The sequence below is a fragment of the Cydia splendana genome, chromosome 11 (genome assembly GCF_910591565.1).
Source record: "Cydia splendana chromosome 11, ilCydSple1.2, whole genome shotgun sequence".
Classification (NCBI taxonomy): domain Eukaryota; kingdom Metazoa; phylum Arthropoda; class Insecta; order Lepidoptera; family Tortricidae; genus Cydia; species Cydia splendana.
In genome coordinates, this window is record NC_085970.1 from 8,052,948 (window position 1) to 8,076,459 (window position 23,512).

General features: G+C 37.3%; 1 long non-coding RNA gene across 1 annotated transcript; it reads right to left on the reverse strand.

Annotated features, from left to right (window-relative positions):
* Nucleotides 1–14: 14 nt before the first annotated feature.
* Nucleotides 15–23,112, reverse strand: LOC134794772 (uncharacterized). The gene is made up of 2 exons (XR_010144720.1): nucleotides 23,044–23,112; nucleotides 15–868 (listed from the first exon to the last, which is right to left on the reverse strand). It is a non-coding gene; the product is annotated as an uncharacterized LOC134794772 (long non-coding RNA).
* Between the last annotated feature and the right edge of the window lie 400 nt (nucleotides 23,113–23,512).

Sequence of the window (23,512 nt, forward strand, 5' to 3'; positions counted from 1 at the left end):
CTTGATTTTTTTCCAATCTAGTTTCTAAGTTCAAGAATCGTTTTTTCGCCATATTAAAACTATCGCCAAGTGCGGTTTCCGGATTTTCACGTAACGGCATTTTAACTAAGAATCGACCGTTATCTAAACGCCGCGTATTATCTAAAAAGTGTTTTTCGCAAATATTATCCTCCTCGCTATTAGTGACGTTCGGTAATGAAATTTCTTCAAGTTCCCAAAACCGTGTGAGATCTTGTGAGATTTGTTTCGTAAAGCAACAACGCACAATCTCGTCCTCATCCGACTCAACGTCACCCGTGGGCCCCGCGACCAACCAGCCTAGTTTTGAAGATTGAAGAATAGGCTTGTTTGGTCCAAGTTCTATTTTCTCCGACGTTGTGATATTGAAGAAAAATTCAGCACTAAGTAGCAAATCGATTTCAGAAGGACGATAAAACCCAGGATCCGCCAGCTGAATGTCCGCAGGTATGTTCAATTCTGAGGTATCTACATAATTGTTAGGTAGGCTGTCTACAAGATGCTCCACGACGAAACAACGAATATTAACTTCATAAGGACTCGTTAACGAACTTACAGTGAGCTCACATCGATCTGAGACCGTAAATGATAATTTATTTAAGCCGTACACGCAAGCTGACTTTTTGTTATTGTCCGAACATCCTAACTTATTTTTCATGCGTTCAGTTAAGAAACATTTCTGCGAACCGGGATCTAACATAGCTCGAATAATGTGAGATTTGTTATTTTTGACATTCGTTATTTTAACTAAAGCTGTGCATAACAATATCTCCGGATCAGCTGACGCGTTCGCGGCGCACGCGCTGGCCGCGCTAATGACGGGCGCCGGACCAGCTGTTTTATTATCTGCCTGTAAGGATAATGATTTATTATAATTATGTAATAATGTGTTATGTTTTTCCTTACAGACCTGACACGAACCGAGCCGGCATTGTTCGACGTTATGGCCACGCCTCAAGCAGTTCAAGCAAAGATGTAACTTCAAGGCTTCGCTTGACCTACTTTCGACGTTCATGTCCTTGAACTTGACACACTCCGAGATCCTATGCGCGCCGTGGCACACTGGACACGTCGGCGGCGCCTTACTAGAGTGTGTTTGTTGTTTACGAGATGCAGTTGCAGCAGCGACAAACGCCTTACTAGCCTTAGGCTGTAGGTATTTATTTTCGGCTGGTTTATCGCTCCTGCAAGCTACCATTGTTTCGAGTACATCGGCCCGACTGCGCAAGAATTTCAAGAACTCGGATAATGCAGGTAAGTCTGTTAAATCAGCCTTATGTTCTTCCCACTTTCTTGACGTAGTGGGGTCGAGTTTACTCGCGACTAAGTAGATGATTACGTCATCCCATGAATCAGTCGGGCGGCCTAAAGATTTAAGGGCGCTTAAGTTTTTTGTGACGTGATCAATAAGAAATCGAATTGACCTATGAGACTCTCGAGTCTGCTGATCTATGTTAAATAATGCCTTCATGTGATTATTTATAAGTAGATTTTTATTATCAAATCGTTCGCATAGTAATTCCCATGCCGTTTTGTAGTTTTTAGCTGTAAATTCAAGTGATTTTATTACGACACTGGCGCTGCCCTCAAGAGAGGAGCGTAAATAATGATATTTATTTATGTCCGGAATGGACTCGTTCACATGGATCATGGCTTCGAAGGTGTCGCGAAACTCCAACCATTTTAAGTAGTTTCCATCAAAAGACGTGTGACTAGTCGTATGCCTATTGCCTAGTATTAACCACCTTTTTCATTGAAACACAGAAAATAAAAGGAAATACCTTGTAAAACTAAAGACCTCTTCAGTCGCATATTTCATTCATGATTCCATCGAATATTCTAACAGTTGAAACTTGAAGCAATTCCATGGTAATCCATAATAGGTATCACGTGTCTTTCTTTTTTTTTATCTTTATTTTAACTTAGAAATAAACCCTCAGGAAATAATCAACAACAAATTAGTATTGACGTTGACAATAAAACTGTCATCAGTAGACATCAGTGACAGCTCGACGTTCCGTTACGCTGATGCTCTAGTACAATTTCGAAACATAAAATCTAAAAATTCATAAGATAAATAAAAATATTAAAATAATTAATTCTCTAAATTCCGGATGTCTTAAATAATATATTAGATACTAATAAACATAAAAAACTTCAATACAGGAACGTTTTTCAGAAGTAAACTAAAAATATCTCAAAGTAAAATAATGCTTACAAATTCGTACGTGATGAGTTTTCGAACGTTCCCTTTTATCATAATTTAGTCTACTCCAACTGACTACTCGACTATTGCCTATGAATGTGTGCGTAGATGTCATTAAAAATAGCTCCGTCTTTCTCTAAACTGCGTGAGTAAAAAGGACATGATTTATATTCTGAAGTAAGCAATAGTGAACCTTAATATTTAAGACATATGATTTAGTAAACAACCTGGAACTTATGATCTTTCTTCTTGAATCAAACCTTGTTACACGCCATGAGGTTAATGACATCTTCCTCAGTTCTGGTATCCTGGTACTTTTGGTAAACGTTTGTCTCAATAAGACACCTGTTGTCGGTTACCCGCCCGAGGCAAACGACCTCTTCTGCAATTCTGCCATCCTGGTACTTTTGGAATAATGTTTATGCTATCGCTGTTATGTCGCCGTTATGTCGCCATTATGTCGCCATTATGTCGCTATTATGTCGCCAATATGTCGCCGTTATGTCGCCGTTATGTCGCTATTATGTCGCTATTAAGTCGCCAATATGTCGCCGTTATGTCGCTGTTATGTCGCCGTTATGTCGCCAATATGTCGCCGTTATGTCGCTATTTTGTCGCCAATATGTCGCCGTTATGTCGCCGTAATGTCGCCGTTATGTCGCCAATATGTCGCTATTATGTCGCCGTTATGTCGCCAATATGTCGCCGTTATGTCGCTATTATGTCGCCAATATGTCGCTATTATGTCGCTGTTATGTCGCCAGTTGTCTTTGTTTTGATTCATGTCGCCAATATGTCGCTGTTATGTAGCCGTTATGTCGCCATTAAGTCTTTCTAGGTAATGTCGCTATTATGTCGCCAATATGTCGCCGTTATGTCGCCAATATGTCGCCGTTATGTCGCTATTATGTCGCCAATATGTCGCCGTTATGTCGCTATTATGTCGCCAATATGTCGCCGTTATGTCGCTATTATGTCGCCAATATGTCGCTATTATGTCGCTGTTATGTCGCCAGTTGTCTTTGTTTTGATTCATGTCGCCAATATGTCGCTGTTATGTCGCCGTTATGTCGCCATTAAGTCTTTCTAGGTAATGTCGCTATTATGTCGCCGTTATGTCGCCAATATGTCGCCGTTATGTCGCTATTATGTCGCCAATATGTCGCCGTTATGTCGCTAATATGTCGCCAATATGTCGCCGTTATGTCGCTAATATGTCGCCGTTATGTCGCTATTATGTCGCAAATATGTCGCCGTTATGTCGCCAATATGTCGCCAATATGTCGCCGTTATGTCGCTAATATGTCGCCGTTATGTCGCTATTATGTCGCTATTATGTCGCCAATATGTCGCTATTATGTCGCCAATATGTCGCCAATATGTCGCTATTATGTCGCTGTTATGTCGCCAGTTGTCTTTGTTTTGATTCATGTCGCCAATATGTCGCTGTTATGTCGCCGTTATGTCGCCATTAAGTCTTTCTAGGTAATGTCGCTATTATGTCGCCGTTATGTCGCCAATATGTCGCCGTTATGTCGCTATTATGTCGCCAATATGTCGCCGTTATGTCTCTAATATGTCGCCAATATGTCGCCGTTATGTCGCTATTATGTCGCCAATATGTCGCCGTTATGTCGCCAATATGTCGCCAATATGTCGCCGTTATGTCGCTAATATGTCGCCGTTATGTCGCTATTATGTCGCCAATATGTCGCCGTTATGTCGCCAATATGTCGCCAATATGTCGCCGTTATGTCGCTGTTATGTCGCCAATATGTCGCCGTTATGTCGCCATAGTAAAAAGGTATAAAAGGCCGGTGCGGAGCGTTGGGGAATTCATTCATTCTTCGACCGGGCTAGCAGTGACTCTGGTTTTCGGGTGTAACGTAGTGCGGGGAGGTGAAGTTTCTCCGCGACTTTTTCTGTGTTTGTTTTTTACTTGGAATTATCCTAGTGAATTTAAACTTAGAATTTGTGTCTGTGCTTGGTTTTGCGGGGATTTCAATCGTCGTAACGCTAAGTTTGGACTTTTGTGGAGATTCTTTACTACCATGTGTGGGTTTTTAGTTATTGTGAAGTTTTCTTTACGCTGTGTGTTCTAAGTGCCGTCATGTTATGTAGGGACAATGTCAATGCATAGCCGGGGCTAGGAATATTGTCTGTGTTTGGTTTTGCGGGAAGAAATTCTCGTAACGTTAAATATAGATGACAGTGTTTAAGGGAATTTCACTTTTCTGTTGAGTTAGTTAGTGATAACTTAGTTATTTTAGTGTTTTTCTATGGGGTATTTTTGCTATTTTAAAAGCCAGATCATTGTTTGGACTGACAGTTTGTCCAGCTAACCATTCACTCCGCCTAACGGTGCCAAAGGATTGGATGGTTAGGAGTCTATTGCTCCAAGTTTGAGAGGACTTGGTGTCTCTTTTATATCAACATAAGAGACGAATTATCTCACTAGTCTCAAGGCCCAGCTGTTTAGATGGATGTGGGGACGTCACGTGCGCGTCATCCGGAGTAATCTGGGCCCACTGAAGTCGACAGTAATTGAGACTAGGTCTCCTATTAAATTTATTTATATATTTCGGTGCTCCGGTTCATGCTAGTGCTGGTTGTGGGGACAGACTTCTGTCGTGACTGATATTACACTTAGTCTTTGTTGCGGCAGAGTTTCCCTCGTAATTAGTGCGTGTATGTGCTAGGGTACTGGTCCACTTATATACACGGAATAGGGCGACTTATTCTTATCCACCATGCCCGCGGGCGATAAGGAGGGAGTCAAATACACTGGCCTGTAGGTTGCCTTCTCGGTTTCGCCTGCCGAACTTTACAGCTTCTGGTAGGGACCACACTTGCGTATATTACAAAGCATTAGGTCGATGGTAAGAACGAACTATGCTTTGAATGTACTAGATTAGGGACAATGGGTAGAGTTAGGGTAGAATCACACACTCATTTTATTGTTTATTAGGGTTCTTTTTTAGTGCTGGTCTATACAATTGATATGGTTGATATATATTTCTCTTTAAGGGTTTAAAAATATGGTTTCTTAATCCTAAAATACGAGTGTTTAAAAGGTGAAGGGTTCATCTGCCTAAATCTTCCTAATTTCTCATTTATATGGGGAAAGAACCAAAGTTTCTATAAATTCTTATTTCTATTTTTCATTTCTGGTTGTCTGGTGTAGGGACGAGGTACTGAGTAATATAATCAGGTAATACATACAACAACATACAACACAATCTCTTAATTATCAATCTGGATTTAGGAACGCAGACTATTCTGGGATTGAAGAACGGTTTGCTTTAGGGAACCTTTGTCAGGCAAGAGCAGTATAAAGGATAAATTGAGTGATTACTCAATTTCGGCCTCGATTAAACATAATAATTAGTGAATAAACTCGGTACTTCGTTTATACATCTAGAAAACTAGGAATTCTGTCTAGATTATCAGCTCTGGGGAATGGGATTAAGGGATTAGCATCCCTAGCTTTTGAATATAAAAAAGATAAGTAATTATGATGATTGATGGATACTTTGACACTTCTTTTCATCATCATCTAGGTGCGTTTAGGTTACGAAGTGTTGGTCATAGCCCGTCTGGCTAAACTGGTAGGGTAGGTGTTCCGATTGATACTTGCAAATCGGACTAAGAGCTTCCAGACCTGCATCGGGCGTACGGAGCAGCACGTGTGATTAAATCACACATCGTTTAGAAGATGATAGTTAATTATAATTAACCTTGAAATGCTAGGGTGTAAAAGAGCTTATCTCAGGAGTGCTGCTTCTATGTTATCCCGGGAGCTTAATAGGTGTGGCAGGATTTTACCAACAACATTTTTATATATTTATATCATCATATATGCTGTAATACTTAAATACATTATAGTAAATTTTACACCATCATTTACATTGCACTAATAAATTCTAATAATTTTCTATTTTTGTAATTCATTTTTCTTTAAATTATTTCTTACTTGCATAAATAATTATTTTATTACCATAAATATCTGTTCTCAAAATCTAGGTAATAATAAATAAAGTCAGAGTCCAAAATTTAGCTGATACTCATTAAAGAATTTGAGGTTACCGCGGTTCACTTCAAGGGGTCCTAACCACTAGCTAGACGATCACATGGCCATATTTTAAGGGTAAATCGAAAGGGGATGTTATATTAAGGTAGGTTAGGTAGTTAAGTAAGGGGGGAGTTACATTTTGGTGAAACCGTGACGCAGGATGTAGTTTACCTGGGTTACTGCGGTTCTTCAAGGTATATCTATGTAAAAGTAGCCTTTCAGGCTACATTTTGTTGTACGTGAAATGGAATGGGTACACTTGATTTTGGACTCTGCTTTTATTACGGGTTTAAATAAAAGTCATGAAGCATTAATTTTTATTATTCAATAGTTATTATGTACACGTGGAAAGGTCTTAAATAAAAGTCATGAAACATTAAGTTTATTATTCAATAGCTACTATGTACATGTAGTAGAAAAAAAAACTATTACTATTACTGTAGTAAGGGTTACTATCCGCAGGCGAAAACAACGTAATTATCTTAGTCGGCTTATTTATTAAAACACTAACTATGTACAATTACTGATAACTTGTGCGTAGCTGCTGTGACCTCAGCAGGGGTATGCACTTATGCAGCCAACCAAGCATTAATCATCTCCTAACTTTAAAAACGATTGGTAATTTGCATCTCGGATATCAAGATTCTACGTCGACACATCGTTGGCGCGTTCTATCTCGGAGGTGGCGCCATCTCTTGACGAGTTTGGTACTACATTTTTTTACTCGTTCTCGGCTCGCCGTAATTAGGGATTTCCTTTTCACATTTCTGAGTTACGATGTGTGTCTTCACAAATATCTACTTTAGATCCATGTTCTTGCGTCTTTGATATCTGAAAAATAAAGTAACAAGAATTACAAAATTAAACCCATGTAGTATAACATTAGCACTTATTAACGCTTATTTTAAGCGAAAACAATCAGACTTATTTCTGTCGCGGCATAGATTCGTTAAGGAATTAGCTTCATCGTAGGTACAATTAATAATAATGAAATAAATAAATAAATATTTTAGGGACATTCTTTCACATATCAACTTGGCCTCAGGCTAGGCAAAGTTTGTACTGCTGGTACTAGGCGGCGCAGTACATACTTGTATAGATAAATACATACTTAGATTAACAAATAATGTCCACGACTTGGAAACGCATATTCGTGGTAGACGCGCCTTTGCCAGGCAGCATTTGTAGACAGGGTTACTTTAGTTTGGGTTAGGAGGCTGTTACCATAGTCTAGAGATAAGATTAGTTTACCTAAGTTAGCCTAGGATGTGGTCAGATAAGATATCTAGTTGTGTAAAATCATATACTTTAGTCGAAAAATCATGGGGGCGTGAAACTGTTCATTTCACTTAGGCTCTCTTGAAATATTACAGAACAGGGGGCGTATTACAAATATATACATTAGTTGTAAAATTATGGGGGCGTGTAATTGTTCATTTACACGCAGGAATACTAAGCCACTGGGGGCGTATTTCACAACTTCCTTATTCTCCCATCTTAAATTCCGGCAATGCATTTGCAACCACTCTGGTTTTGCGAGGGAACAGTAATCATTCACCACCGGGTAATTTGTCTGTTATTTTGCCTTTTATATCATAAAAAAATAAATAGCTATAGGTACTCATATGTGATAACATCGGAGTTCCATCTTTGTTACATGGCTTGTTTACTGATAAGCTATCACTATAATAAGCTAGTTAAGTTACAGACTGGATAATAAAACATCATACATCATCTGATGGTCCTACATAGGCCTGTCAATCAAAGAGTAAGAGTAAGAAGCAGATATTACAGATAATTCTGTTAGGTTTTATTTGCTTCACGTGTGGGTCCGAATGACAACCACACATGCTAGTAATAAGCTTAAATTTCATTAATGTACGAAAACATCATACATTTGCTACCGTAGGATAAGGATGAGCTTGGATTTGAATAGGAAATAGTATGTTAAGACTATTTTTAGGCCAATTTATGGATATTTAGGTTAAGAAAACAGTAATAGTACATGCTGCAATCACTATTGGAGCATAAGTAGAACATACACATTTGTATGAAAATTTATCTACATATTTTTCAGTACGGAACCCTAAGAGTCACAACATTTATCGAGAACAGCGCTGAGATATGTATAGTTAACTGGTTATAGTTATTACTATTATTTACAAGGACTCCTGCGAGCTGCCTTGTGTACCTTATTGTTATTATTTAAGCCGCTCAAATAACTTCATGAAAATCAATTGAGAAATGCAACACGCCAATTAGTTGGACGAACAGCGTGCATACAAAGACATATTTGTAGTATGAAGGTAGCCTGTTAACTTATGATTACAGTACAGTTCTGCTGACGGTACTTTTCAATAGTATTCTGATTGCTATTAAGTAATAATATACAATAATTGGTTAAGCTAACACGCTAGTACCTAACATTTCTTTCTTGTATCCATTGAAGACTAGAGCGACCTTAGCAGCAAATTCTTGAGATACGGCCATCAAACAGGAGTGTTGAAGTATTGAAGTCAGAGGTTCTTGGTAGCCTGGAATAAATTAGGCAAGTATTAGGAAACCTTAGAGAAAAGAGTTGAATAAGTACAATAATAGTAGTAAAATATCAACAGTCATTCATTAGAGGGGGCGCATCATTATTTTATTGTCAAATACACTCATAGGAAATATTAGGTTTCACAAAAGTAGACTAGACAGTACTTAAATTCTTCAAAATCCAAAAAAGTTTGAGAATCTTTGCCTTACAGGGCACATTTCCATAAAGTGAGGTCACAAATAAGCTAGATTAAGTTACTTAGTCAACAAAATCATAATAGGATGTAAGGTTAATGGCAGTTTTCATATCTCCGATCTTTCATCCGGAACCTCTTCGCTCATTATTTTGAAATATTAGAGTCAGACATAAGTTAAGAGTTTTTATAGCTTATGATAAGTTTGGTATTTATATAATGAAATAAAATACCTGTCATGACTGGAGACAGTCTATAGAAGTACATTGAAGGCAGGCATATTGTTACTGTGGAGCGATGCCATTTCTCCGGGAACTCTGAAATTGATAAAGTATAAAAGTTAGCTAAAGTAGGGTATATTTAAGAGAACCTATTCATAAGTCTCATTAAAAGTGTTTATTATTTAGTACAAGTAGGGTCTTTACAGTCAAGATAAAAATAAAATCAATTTTTATTTTATTTTTGAGAGCGATGAAAAATTTTGAAGTTTGTTTTTCTAGGTACATATGTATATGTTACAGTAGTTTTCTAGTAGCATGGGTGTTATACTTACTAGGGGACTGTTGAAAGGCTCGGAAGAACCCATGAGGGCATCAATGGAAATTTGCTCCGCTCACTGACAACTAGGTATTGGGTTTCGGTTGCTGAAAAATAACAGCATAAATTGTAAGATGTATTGCAAAAAGAGGAATATTTATGACAGGTCTAGGGTTAGGCTCACAAATTGTATTAAAATTACCGGAAGACTGCGGGATCCTTTTGTAAAGAAAATACATATTTATTAACAAATTTTCATTACCATGCAAGAAATCCTGTTTATTTTTAGTTGACATTATCATATAATTATGATTTTTATAATATGTTGCACTTCCAAATTTAGGAAGCTAGTATTTCCGAAAGAAATTGACCCGGGTCATCTTTTTAGAGCGACAACATTTTTCAAATTCCAAAAGCAGTATGGTCAAACCAGTGAGTAAATGTCTAATAGTAGAAATATCATACTTACGTTTCACAGTTGTTTTGATTCATCGAAAATAGCAAGGGAGTCTTCACAGCAAAATTTCAACTTCTTTTCTTTCGATAACGATATATGTATACCGGGGTTCATTCTAATAAAGTTGTCAGCTTGCTGAAAAATCAAATATACTTTGTAAATCTTATTGCAGCAGAAAACAAACATGTAGTGAAGAACAGATATTACATTAGACAGACAGGATAAAATCAAAAATCAACATGTCATTCCTTTAATACTGATTTTTACTTTGATCACTTTCAAGTTTTGCAGAAAAAAATGTGTTTTGTTGCTGAACAAAGAATAAAAATAAGGCAACTCACTACATAAGGTAAAAACATTACAAGCGTAATTATATGAAATTAGGGAAACCTTAATGTTTGTCTGTATTCGATAAGACCAAATAGAAAGCAGATTTATTGATAGATAGGTCAATTTGTGATCAATTACTTTTCACTAGTTGATATTCTAATAAGCGAAACAGTTTTTAAATAGGAGCAACTTGTTTAATGAAGGAAAAAGAATAAAATCTTACCTTGCTCAAAGCAACAGTTTCCACATTTAAGTCCATTCCATTCGCACTATCGACAGCTAGACTCATTACACATCCTTTGTACTAGATAGTTCAAACACTAGGTCATAGTTATGGGCACTAGACAGGTTCACAGAAAAATAGAAGACGCAAGCTGAGAAAAGGTCAGCCATGCGGCGACGAAACAGAACTTTCACTTCATTCGTTTTATAGTAAATTCTTCAAGGGGCTATATTTTGGAAACCATTAGGGCATTCTTGGAGGCAATCCTTACTCGCTACATCGGGTAAAGCTTGCGTCGTGGTATTTTACTGTAGGAAACCATTGTGAAACAAAGGCAATGGCTTGTATTCAAAATGGCGTTCCAATTTTGTTCTGAGCATGTTTTGAGCGATTGTCCGATGTTTAGGTATTTGATCAAAATGTCGCCGGTAACTGAGGTAATTTTAATTATTAACATCACGATTAGTTTACTTGTATTAAGGATAAATGTTTCAAAAAATAAGCATAATGGCGGATCTGAAATGACAGCAGTCAAAATTTGCCAAAGACAAAATTTCGTTTCACTCATGTTTCACTGTCAAACGTTTATAATTCAGTCTCGAATAGTGTTTCAAAACCAGTTATTCACGCCATCTATCGGAATTGTTGCTTAACAGGTCGTACTAAGAACCCGACCAAATTGAGTGGGTTGTGCTTAGTATGTTGCCAGGAGTATTAGGACATGTTTTTGATTTTGTCGCATTGCATGGACACACGCGCATCCGTTTACACTCTCGTTCCGTGTCTCGTTTCGCGGCTCGTCTCACCGCTTGTCTTGTACGCGATTGTAAATTGGTTATTAGTATTTGTCTATGCGTAAAAACTTGTTCACACGATCGATTTCATTTAATATTGACGATAATTAATAGTAATAATACTAATTGTTTCTTTATAAACACAGATTGATACAGATTAATCCTTAGACAAAGAAATAAAGTAATTATGACCACTCTGGGATTATTGAAATAAAATCAATTCTAAAACATTATCTCCTTCTATTTCTGATTTTTTTTTATCATGAAATATAGATGTCGTTAATAGTCTCAAAATCCATCTATAGCCTTCATGTTTACGTCAAATTTTGACAATTCGGTTGGACCGGTCGGACGTTGAATGCGCAAAATAAACAAGGAACAATTTTGCGAATAATTTATTATTTTGTGAGAAAGTATAGTATTGTTTGGTTCGAAGTATGTGAAAATGAGTCCAATTTGTGATTATTTATGTGCGCGTGTGACGACATTTAGTGAATTTTGCAATTCTACGCGCCTTTCAAAGTGATGTATTTGAGCAAAAAGTTGCCAAACAATTACGACAAATACGTCGAGATTTGTGGCGATTGCTGAATATGACAACGAAGACTTGCTACAACTGTTGGACCAGGCAACCAGGACTCATTCGAGAATACAGGAAGAAAATATCTTATATACCAGACTAAAACCCATCACTGCAATCAATGCTTCAAGCATGGTTTACCTACGCGTCAGTAAGCTCAACGAAGAAATACTATTGCTTCAATAAAGGTTCGGGATATAGGCGGACAAGGAGAAAACCAGGTGTAATGTAGACAATCATTGACACTCTCAACGATGGAACACAAATAACACACTCAAAGGAACCTCTCTTCGCAAGTATGATAGAAGTCGAGGTGATTGCACAGGTCAAGGACAGTGGCGAAAGAAATAAACAGATCTTTAGGGAATGCACAAGTGCCCATTATTCTCATTTTGCAATCACAAGAAACATAAGGTGTATAAGTGCATTTTGTAAACAAAGTAGGTACGAAAATCATATGGTTTTCAATTGCGAAAAAAAGTCGTGTAGTAAGTTTATATTATAATGATCATTATTGTGTGCATCAGTGAGGTGTAATAGTGAATGAAAAAGTGGTGAAAATAGTGTACATCTGCAAGAAATGTGCATTCAACAAATAAACACGTGAGTAGAAAAATTTGACAAGCCTATTTTAACAATTTTTAGGATATGTTAGTATGTACATATATAAAACGCATTATCGCTTGTTTACATTGTATAAAATAATGCTAAATTTACATTAGGGTCTTTCAAGCTTTTCAATATTTGATGATTCAGTTAGTAACACGTTTTCAGGAAATTCCATAATAATTTGTTCGTAGGTACATGCGTAGATATTTGCGTTATATTTTATGGGTTACCTGTTATAAATAAAATTCTTTTCTGTTAATCATTTTGTGCGTAAAACACTTGAAAAATAAAACACTTTATTATGAAAGCCATTGTTAAATTTGTCGCAACTTGTAACTCACCCGTGGTCTAGTGGATCTCAAGGTGGACAAACGTATGAAGATTACTTGAACGTGGAGCGGGTTCGAATCCCGGTGAGCAAATAAGTTTTGTTTTTTATGTTTAGTTTTTTTTTGGTTTTAATTTATTAGACTTGTTTGCAAGTTTATTAAGATACTTAGGATCCTTTTAGAACTTTATATTATTTTATTTGTTTTAGTTCCGTGCTCTGTTTTTCTTACAATCTTTCTATACAAGTTATTTTGGATATGTACCTACGTGTAGTGTTATAAAACAAACTGGAGTTATGAATAAACTTACGTTCAATAGATTACTTTTACACAAGCGAATAATTGCACAATGTTTAGATAAATACTTACCTACTTACTCTTTATATCTAAGGTGGACTTATTACCTACCCAACCCTTATAATGCATTTGTATTTGTATTAGGAACACCTGCGGGCTCGGCACGGTAACATTTTTGTCGACTGTCACTATGCGCGTCCCTTTCGCACTTACATACTTGTTAGAACGTGACGGGCATGGTGACGAGGGATAGGAGCGCGACCGTGGTGAGTCGCCTGGGTACTATTTCTTAAAATACCTGGATGTTCGCTCACGTATTTTTGATCACTCGCGCGGCATGTTTCAGAGTGCCTAGGCCTCCATTTTTAAGCGCTGACAGTGCATAAACGAGTCAGTAGGTCTCACAATAGTAATTTGAATACCATGTCTAATCGTATTGTGATTCGGGAGATTTCTTTTATAGGTACGTTAAGTCAAACGGTGTGTGTTTTATGGTGTAATTAGACGTGTTAAAATATTTTCAAAACATTATAAATGTCATATTTGTTTTTCTTTTTTTTACTTATTTTATTTATTTATTTAAACTTTATTGCACACAATACAAATAAAATGTACAAATGGCGGACTTGATGCCTAAAGGCCTTAAGTCTTTTATTAAGTTATTTAACTTATTTGTGAGCATGTTTGCATTATTTTGGCTGGCCAATGAGCTAATTATATAGAGACAACGTACAAGTAGAGTCAATAATTATGATTTTAAATGTATGGATCGCATTACCGCTTTAGGTCAGTTTTTTATGTATTGGCTTTACCTGGTTATGGGGTATTGAGATTAGGGTCGTTTAAATGCCATACAATGTACGGTTATGGGCTTCTTATAAAGTGATAGTTAGACGTCACAAACAGCCGCGTGGACTGCCAGGGTTTGGCAGCGGAATGGTTAAGCGCGTATCAAGTTCGACTCGTCATTGTCTGTATACTTCCGCGGTGGTTTAATGCATAGTAGGTTGTCGATGATGCGCGTTGAACGACAGTAAGAGAGCGAAAGATAGGTATTATAGAGAAATTAATCGCGGAGCGTTATCATAAAATATAAAAACAAAAGTGCAGATTTTTCTTTATGTGCGTATCATTTGATTCTAATACTTAGTCAAAGTACGTTTAACTAGTAATTACTAAATAAAAAATAAAAAAACAAAATAAAATAATTAGTTGGAAAATTGAGGGACGTTAAAATCATCTGGGAATCATCTACATAAATGTTGGGATAGTGTGAGGCTAGGACAAAATGAGTATGTTTTTTTTTTCTTCCTTTTCAAATGATTATGATTTATGAGACAATAAATATATTTTTTTTCTCGTTTTGATTACTAATCGATGCGTTGGCTGTCTGTAGATATCAGTGTGAAAGTGTAATAGAGGAGGAATGAAAATGTGTGTGCATTGAGTGTTTATAGTTATGAGTCTGTGGTGATTTATGAAAGAGATGTATGATATGAGATGACGGATGTCAAGTGGATGTATGTACTTTTATTGGAAAGATTGGATTGATACAGATAGACAAAAGCTGGAGGGTAATCAAACTAGATTTGTCGGTATTTGCAGGGGAACAAACTGGGGAGGGAACGGGATACACAACTAGCCAGAAAAATCTTATCGGTAGGTTAAAATTTCGACCCATTCACAAGGGTAGGTTTTTATGGCTAGTACTACACAAGGTAATAAGACCCTTACGAAACCCACACACTCATATTGGGTGAGATATATCTGACACTCGACATATTTTAAGGGCCGTGAGCGTCTAAAAGGACGAGGCTCTTTTCAAGAGGTTAATTAGATACAGTTACATATCTTATGTTGCTTTCAATATGAGGTATAATAATAATAAGCAAATATTTTGTTTATTTTGGTTTTTTTTTTTGAAACAAAAATATCTTTATCATACCATATTGGGGTATTTACTTATGTCAATTTTAAGTTTGTTTATATATAAAAAAAAATACACATCCAAACAAACTTAAAGGTCGGTATATTTTATTCAAGTATGAGACACGCGCCAAGAAAACGTGGTTGAGGGTGATAAGGCAATGAAATTGGTTCGAATTTTGGCGATGGAACTTGAAAGCTTCGTACTTATAAAAATTAAAGGTCTCTTCGTTTTGCTTGGGGAGTTTTTGCTGTCTCATCAGATGCTCTTCTACGGAAGTGTACGGCGCAATTCGGGTAGAGACAAGAGTAATACTCGACGCGGCCGGGTTGAGCTGGCAAGGACGGGTTAACTAGTAGCCTATTAGATTCACAACCTAATATCTTTGGTGGAGCGAGGTGACTGGGGAAAAAGTTGTCATGGTTCATTGACGGAATTCTGATGAACTAATTTCAGAGCTGAGTCATTAGCGGTCACTTAGTATTGAGACACACACTACACGTTTAGAAAAGGGGGGATATATCCGACTAATCTAGAGTAGATTGAAGTCTTTTACAAATTACTGTAGTAATTCATAAAACACTTAAATCGGGGGCGAACTGTGACTAGTCGTATGCCTATTGCCTAGTATTAACCACCTTTTTCATTGAAACACAGAAAATAAAAGGAAATACCTTGTAAAACTAAAGACCTCTTCAGTCGCATATTTCATTCATGATTCCATCGAATATTCTAACAGTTGAAACTTGAAGCAATTCCATGGTAATCCATAATAGGTATCACGTGTCTTTCTTTTTTTTTATCTTTATTTTAACTTAGAAATAAACCCTCAGGAAATAATCAACAACAAATTAGTATTGACGTTGACAATAAAACTGTCATCAGTAGACATCAGTGACAGCTCGACGTTCCGTTACGCTGATGCTCTAGTACAATTTCGAAACATAAAATCTAAAAATTCATAAGATAAATAAAAATATTAAAATAATTAATTCTCTAAATTCCGGATGTCTTAAATAATATATTAGATACTAATAAACATAAAAAACTTCAATACAGGAACGTTTTTCAGAAGTAAACTAAAAATATCTCAAAGTAAAATAATGCTTACAAATTCGTACGTGATGAGTTTTCGAACGTTCCCTTTTATCATAATTTAGTCTACTCCAACTGACTACTCGACTATTGCCTATGAATGTGTGCGTAGATGTCATTAAAAATAGCTCCGTCTTTCTCTAAACTGCGTGAGTAAAAAGGACATGATTTATATTCTGAAGTAAGCAATAGTGAACCTTAATATTTAAGACATATGATTTAGTAAACAACCTGGAACTTATGATCTTTCTTCTTGAATCAAACCTTGTTACACGCCATGAGGTTAATGACATCTTCCTCAGTTCTGGTATCCTGGTACTTTTGGTAAACGTTTGTCTCAATAAGACACCTGTTGTCGGTTACCCGCCCGAGGCAAACGACCTCTTCTGCAATTCTGCCATCCTGGTACTTTTGGAATAATGTTTATGCTATCGCTGTTATGTCGCCGTTATGTCGCCATTATGTCGCCATTATGTCGCTATTATGTCGCCAATATGTCGCCGTTATGTCGCCGTTATGTCGCTATTAAGTCGCCAATATGTCGCCGTTATGTCGCTGTTATGTCGCCGTTATGTCGCCAATATGTCGCCGTTATGTCGCTATTTTGTCGCCAATATGTCGCCGTTATGTCGCCGTAATGTCGCCGTTATGTCGCCAATATGTCGCTATTATGTCGCCGTTATGTCGCCAATATGTCGCCGTTATGTCGCTATTATGTCGCCAATATGTCGCTATTATGTCGCTGTTATGTCGCCAGTTGTCTTTGTTTTGATTCATGTCGCCAATATGTCGCTGTTATGTAGCCGTTATGTCGCCATTAAGTCTTTCTAGGTAATGTCGCTATTATGTCGCCAATATGTCGCCGTTATGTCGCCAATATGTCGCCGTTATGTCGCTATTATGTCGCCAATATGTCGCCGTTATGTCGCTATTATGTCGCCAATATGTCGCCGTTATGTCGCTATTATGTCGCCAATATGTCGCTATTATGTCGCTGTTATGTCGCCAGTTGTCTTTGTTTTGATTCATGTCGCCAATATGTCGCTGTTATGTCGCCGTTATGTCGCCATTAAGTCTTTCTAGGTAATGTCGCTATTATGTCGCCGTTATGTCGCCAATATGTCGCCGTTATGTCGCTATTATGTCGCCAATATGTCGCCGTTATGTCGCTAATATGTCGCCAATATGCCGCCGTTATGTCGCTAATATGTCGCCGTTATGTCGCTATTATGTCGCAAATATGTCGCCGTTATGTCGCCAATATGTCGCCAATATGTCGCCGTTATGTCGCTAATATGTCGCCGTTATGTCGCAATTATGTCGCTATTATGTCGCCAATATGTCGCTATTATGTCGCCAATATGTCGCCAATATGTCGCTATTATGTCGCTGTTATGTCACCAGTTGTCTTTGTTTTGATTCATGTCGCCAATATGTCGCTGTTATGTCGCCGTTATGTCGCCATTAAGTCTTTCTAGGTAATGTCGCTATTATGTCGCCGTTATGTCGCCAATATGTCGCCGTTATGTTGCTATTATGTCGCCAATATGTCGCCGTTATGTCTCTAATATGTCGCCAATATGTCGCCGTTATGTCGCCGTTATGTCGCTATTATGTCGCCAATATGTCGCCGTTATGTCGCCAATATGTCGCCAATATGTCGCCGTTATGTCGCTAATATGTCGCCGTTATGTCGCTATTATGTCGCCAATATGTCGCCGTTATGTCGCCAATATGTCGCCAATATGTCGCCGTTATGTCGCCGTTATGTCGCTGTTATGTCGCCAATATGTCGCCGTTATGTCGCCATAGTAAAAAGGTATAAAAGGCCGGTGCGGAGCGTTGGGGAATTCATTCATTCTTCGACCGGGCTAGCAGTGACTCTGGTTTTCGGGTGTAACGTAGTGCGGGGAGGTGAAGTTTCTCCGCGACTTTTTCTGTGTTTGTTTTTTACTTGGAATTATCCTAGTGAATTTAAACTTAGAATTTGTGTCTGTGCTTGGTTTTGCGGGGATTTCAATCGTCGTAACGCTAAGTTTGGACTTTTGTGGAGATTCTTTACTACCATGTGTGGGTTTTTAGTTATTGTGAAGTTTTCTTTACGCTGTGTGTTCTAAGTGCCGTCATGTTATGTAGGGACAATGTCAATGCATAGCCGGGGCTAGGAATATTGTCTGTGTTTGGTTTTGCGGGAAGAAATTCTCGTAACGTTAAATATAGATGACAGTGTTTAAGGGAATTTCACTTTTCTGTTGAGTTAGTTAGTGATAACTTAGTTATTTTAGTGTTTTTCTATGGGGTATTTTTGCTATTTTAAAAGCCAGATCATTGTTTGGACTGACAGTTTGTCCAGCTAACCATTCACTCCGCCTAACGGTGCCAAAGGATTGGATGGTTAGGAGTCTATTGCTCCAAGTTTGAGAGGACTTGGTGTCTCTTTTATATCAACATAAGAGACGAATTATCTCACTAGTCTCAAGGCCCAGCTGTTTAGATGGATGTGGGGACGTCACGTGCGCGTCATCCGGAGTAATCTGGGCCCACTGAAGTCGACAGTAATTGAGACTAGGTCTCCTATTAAATTTATTTATATATTTCGGTGCTCCGGTTCATGCTAGTGCTGGTTGTGGGGACAGACTTCTGTCGTGACTGATATTACACTTAGTCTTTGTTGCGGCAGAGTTTCCCTCGTAATTAGTGCGTGTATGTGCTAGGGTACTGGTCCACTTATATACACGGAATAGGGCGACTTATTCTTATCCACCATGCCCGCGGGCGATAAGGAGGGAGTCAAATACACTGGCCTGTAGGTTGCCTTCTCGGTTTCGCCTGCCGAACTTTACAGCTTCTGGTAGGGACCACACTTGCGTATATTACAAAGCATTAGGTCGATGGTAAGAACGAACTATGCTTTGAATGTACTAGATTAGGGACAATGGGTAGAGTTAGGGTAGAATCACACACTCATTTTATTGTTTATTAGGGTTCTTTTTTAGTGCTGGTCTATACAATTGATATGGTTGATATATATTTCTCTTTAAGGGTTTAAAAATATGGTTTCTTAATCCTAAAATACGAGTGTTTAAAAGGTGAAGGGTTCATCTGCCTAAATCTTCCTAATTTCTCATTTATATGGGGAAAGAACCAAAGTTTCTATAAATTCTTATTTCTATTTTTCATTTCTGGTTGTCTGGTGTAGGGACGAGGTACTGAGTAATATAATCAGGTAATACATACAACAACATACAACACAATCTCTTAATTATCAATCTGGATTTAGGAACGCAGACTATTCTGGGATTGAAGAACGGTTTGCTTTAGGGAACCTTTGTCAGGCAAGAGCAGTATAAAGGATAAATTGAGTGATTACTCAATTTCGGCCTCGATTAAACATAATAATTAGTGAATAAACTCGGTACTTCGTTTATACATCTAGAAAACTAGGAATTCTGTCTAGATTATCAGCTCTGGGGAATGGGACTAAGGGATTAGCATCCCTAGCTTTTGAACATAAAAAAGATAAGTAATTATGATGATTGATGGATACTTTGACACTTCTTTTCATCATCATCTAGGTGCGTTTAGGTTACGAAGTGTTGGTCATAGCCCGTCTGGCTAAACTGGTAGGGTAGGTGTTCCGATTGATACTTGCAAATCGGACTAAGAGCTTCCAGACCTGCATCGGGCGTACGGAGCAGCACGTGTGATTAAATCACACATCGTTTAGAAGATGATAGTTAATTATAATTAACCTTGAAATGCTAGGGTGTAAAAGAGCTTATCTCAGGAGTGCTGCTTCTATGTTATCCCGGGAGCTTAATAGGTGTGGCAGGATTTTACCAACAACATTTTTATATATTTATATCATCATATATGCTGTAATACTTAAATACATTATAGTAAATTTTACACCATCATTTACATTGCACTAATAAATTCTAATAATTTTCTATTTTTGTAATTCATTTTTCTTTAAATTATTTCTTACTTGCATAAATAATTATTTTATTACCATAAATATCTGTTCTCAAAATCTAGGTAATAATAAATAAAGTCAGAGTCCAAAATTTAGCTGATACTCATTAAAGAATTTGAGGTTACCGCGGTTCACTTCAAGGGGTCCTAACCACTAGCTAGACGATCACATGGCCATATTTTAAGGGTAAATCGAAAGGGGATGTTATATTAAGGTAGGTTAGGTAGTTAAGTAAGGGGGGAGTTACATTTTGGTGAAACCGTGACGCAGGATGTAGTTTACCTGGGTTACTGCGGTTCTTCAAGGTATATCTATGTAAAAGTAGCCTTTCAGGCTACATTTTGTTGTACGTGAAATGGAATGGGTACACTTGATTTTGGACTCTGCTTTTATTACGGGTTTAAATAAAAGTCATGAAGCATTAATTTTTATTATTCAATAGTTATTATGTACACGTGGAAAGGTCTTAAATAAAAGTCATGAAACATTAAGTTTATTATTCAATAGCTACTATGTACATGTAGTAGAAAAAAAAACTATTACTATTACTGTAGTAAGGGTTACTATCCGCAGGCGAAAACAACGTAATTATCTTAGTCGGCTTATTTATTAAAACACTAACTATGTACAATTACTGATAACTTGTGCGTAGCTGCTGTGACCTCAGCAGGGGTATGCACTTATGCAGCCAACCAAGCATTAATCATCTCCTAACTTTAAAAACGATTGGTAATTTGCATCTCGGATATCAAGATTCTACGTCGACACATCGTTGGCGCGTTCTATCTCGGAGGTGGCGCCATCTCTTGACGAGTTTGGTACTACATTTTTTTACTCGTTCTCGGCTCGCCGTAATTAGGGATTTCCTTTTCACATTTCTGAGTTACGATGTGTGTCTTCACAAATATCTACTTTAGATCCATGTTCTTGCGTCTTTGATATCTGAAAAATAAAGTAACAAGAATTACAAAATTAAACCCATGTAGTATAACATTAGCACTTATTAACGCTTATTTTAAGCGAAAACAATCAGACTTATTTCTGTCGCGGCATAGATTCGTTAAGGAATTAGCTTCATCGTAGGTACAATTAATAATAATGAAATAAATAAATAAATATTTTAGGGACATTCTTTCACATATCAACTTGGCCTCAGGCTAGGCAAAGTTTGTACTGCTGGTACTAGGCGGCGCAGTACATACTTGTATAGATAAATACATACTTAGATTAACAAATAATGTCCACGACTTGGAAACGCATATTCGTGGTAGACGCGCCTTTGCCAGGCAGCATTTGTAGACAGGGTTACTTTAGTTTGGGTTAGGAGGCTGTTACCATAGTCTAGAGATAAGATTAGTTTACCTAAGTTAGCCTAGGATGTGGTCAGATAAGATATCTAGTTGTGTAAAATCATATACTTTAGTCGAAAAATCATGGGGGCGTGAAACTGTTCATTTCACTTAGGCTCTCTTGAAATATTACAGAACAGGGGGCGTATTACAAATATATACATTAGTTGTAAAATTATGGGGGCGTGTAATTGTTCATTTACACGCAGGAATACTAAGCCACTGGGGGCGTATTTCACAACTTCCTTATTCTCCCATCTTAAATTCCGGCAATGCATTTGCAACCACTCTGGTTTTGCGAGGGAACAGTAATCATTCACCACCGGGTAATTTGTCTGTTATTTTGCCTTTTATATCATAAAAAAATAAATAGCTATAGGTACTCATATGTGATAACATCGGAGTTCCATCTTTGTTACATGGCTTGTTTACTGATAAGCTATCACTATAATAAGCTAGTTAAGTTACAGACTGGATAATAAAACATCATACATCATCTGATGGTCCTACATAGGCCTGTCAATCAAAGAGTAAGAGTAAGAAGCAGATATTACAGATAATTCTGTTAGGTTTTATTTGCTTCACGTGTGGGTCCGAATGACAACCACACATGCTAGTAATAAGCTTAAATTTCATTAATGTACGAAAACATCATACATTTGCTACCGTAGGATAAGGATGAGCTTGGATTTGAATAGGAAATAGTATGTTAAGACTATTTTTAGGCCAATTTATGGATATTTAGGTTAAGAAAACAGTAATAGTACATGCTGCAATCACTATTGGAGCATAAGTAGAACATACACATTTGTATGAAAATTTATCTACATATTTTTCAGTACGGAACCCAGAGTCCAAAATTTAGCTGATACTCATTAAAGAATTTGAGGTTACCGCGGTTCACTTCAAGGGGTCCTAACCACTAGCTAGACGATCACATGGCCATATTTTAAGGGTAAATCGAAAGGGGATGTTATATTAAGGTAGGTTAGGTAGTTAAGTAAGGGGGGAGTTACAGACGGCAGCGAAATGGTCGGTAAACGGATTTTACTAACAGGGCCCGTTTCGAAAGTCGATTGGGCTGTGCGTGCACCTTCGGAACCCCGGTCATCATTGTTCTGATGATAATCAATTATCTCTTGCGTGGCTGAGATGAGAGAAATGAACTGCGTTTCTATGGCGTCCCTTTCTTCCATCTGTTCATCTAACTTAACACTATTCATTTCAATCTGTGTTTGAATTGAGTCAAATTCCGAAAATAACGTTTGTAATCTAGCCAAACGAAGAGACAATTCTTTAATTTGTAATGAAGTTATGTTTGAACGATCCATTTTTTGTATATTAGAAAGATAATCCTTATATCTCGTTACACGACCCTTATAAGTGCCTCTTTGTTTTACTAATTCTTTTAAAGCTTCCTCTGACATTTTCAGTTATTTATTTATAAACTAAACACACTAATTCAATCAAGGGCAAATAAACAATTAGATAGAATAATTTGTGCACTCAAACCCAATTAAAAGTCTTGACAACTGGTCCACTGGCACGTTGACTTGCAGCGAAGTAGGTGACGTGACGTGCGTGCGTGTTGTCGTGCACGTCACGTCACCTACTTCGCTGCAAGTCAACGTGCCAGTGGACCAGTTGTCAAGACTTTTAATTGGGTTTGAGTGCACAAATTATTCTATCTAATTGTTTATTTGCCCTTGATTGAATTAGTGTGTTTAGTTTATAAATAAATAACTGAAAATGTCAGAGGAAGCTTTAAAAGAATGCTTGGCACAGGAATGTGGGCAGAACCCCCGTAATCACTGGAATGCACGGTTAGGACCGTATGAATTTAAAGAACACACTAATTTCCAGCTGATTTAGGGAATATCTTAAAGTTTGAATCGAAATTCCTAACGGAGTTCTTGTTATTCTGGTTTTAGGTTACTGAAATTGTATTAAAGCAATAATTTGTTATAAATTTACTAACTAA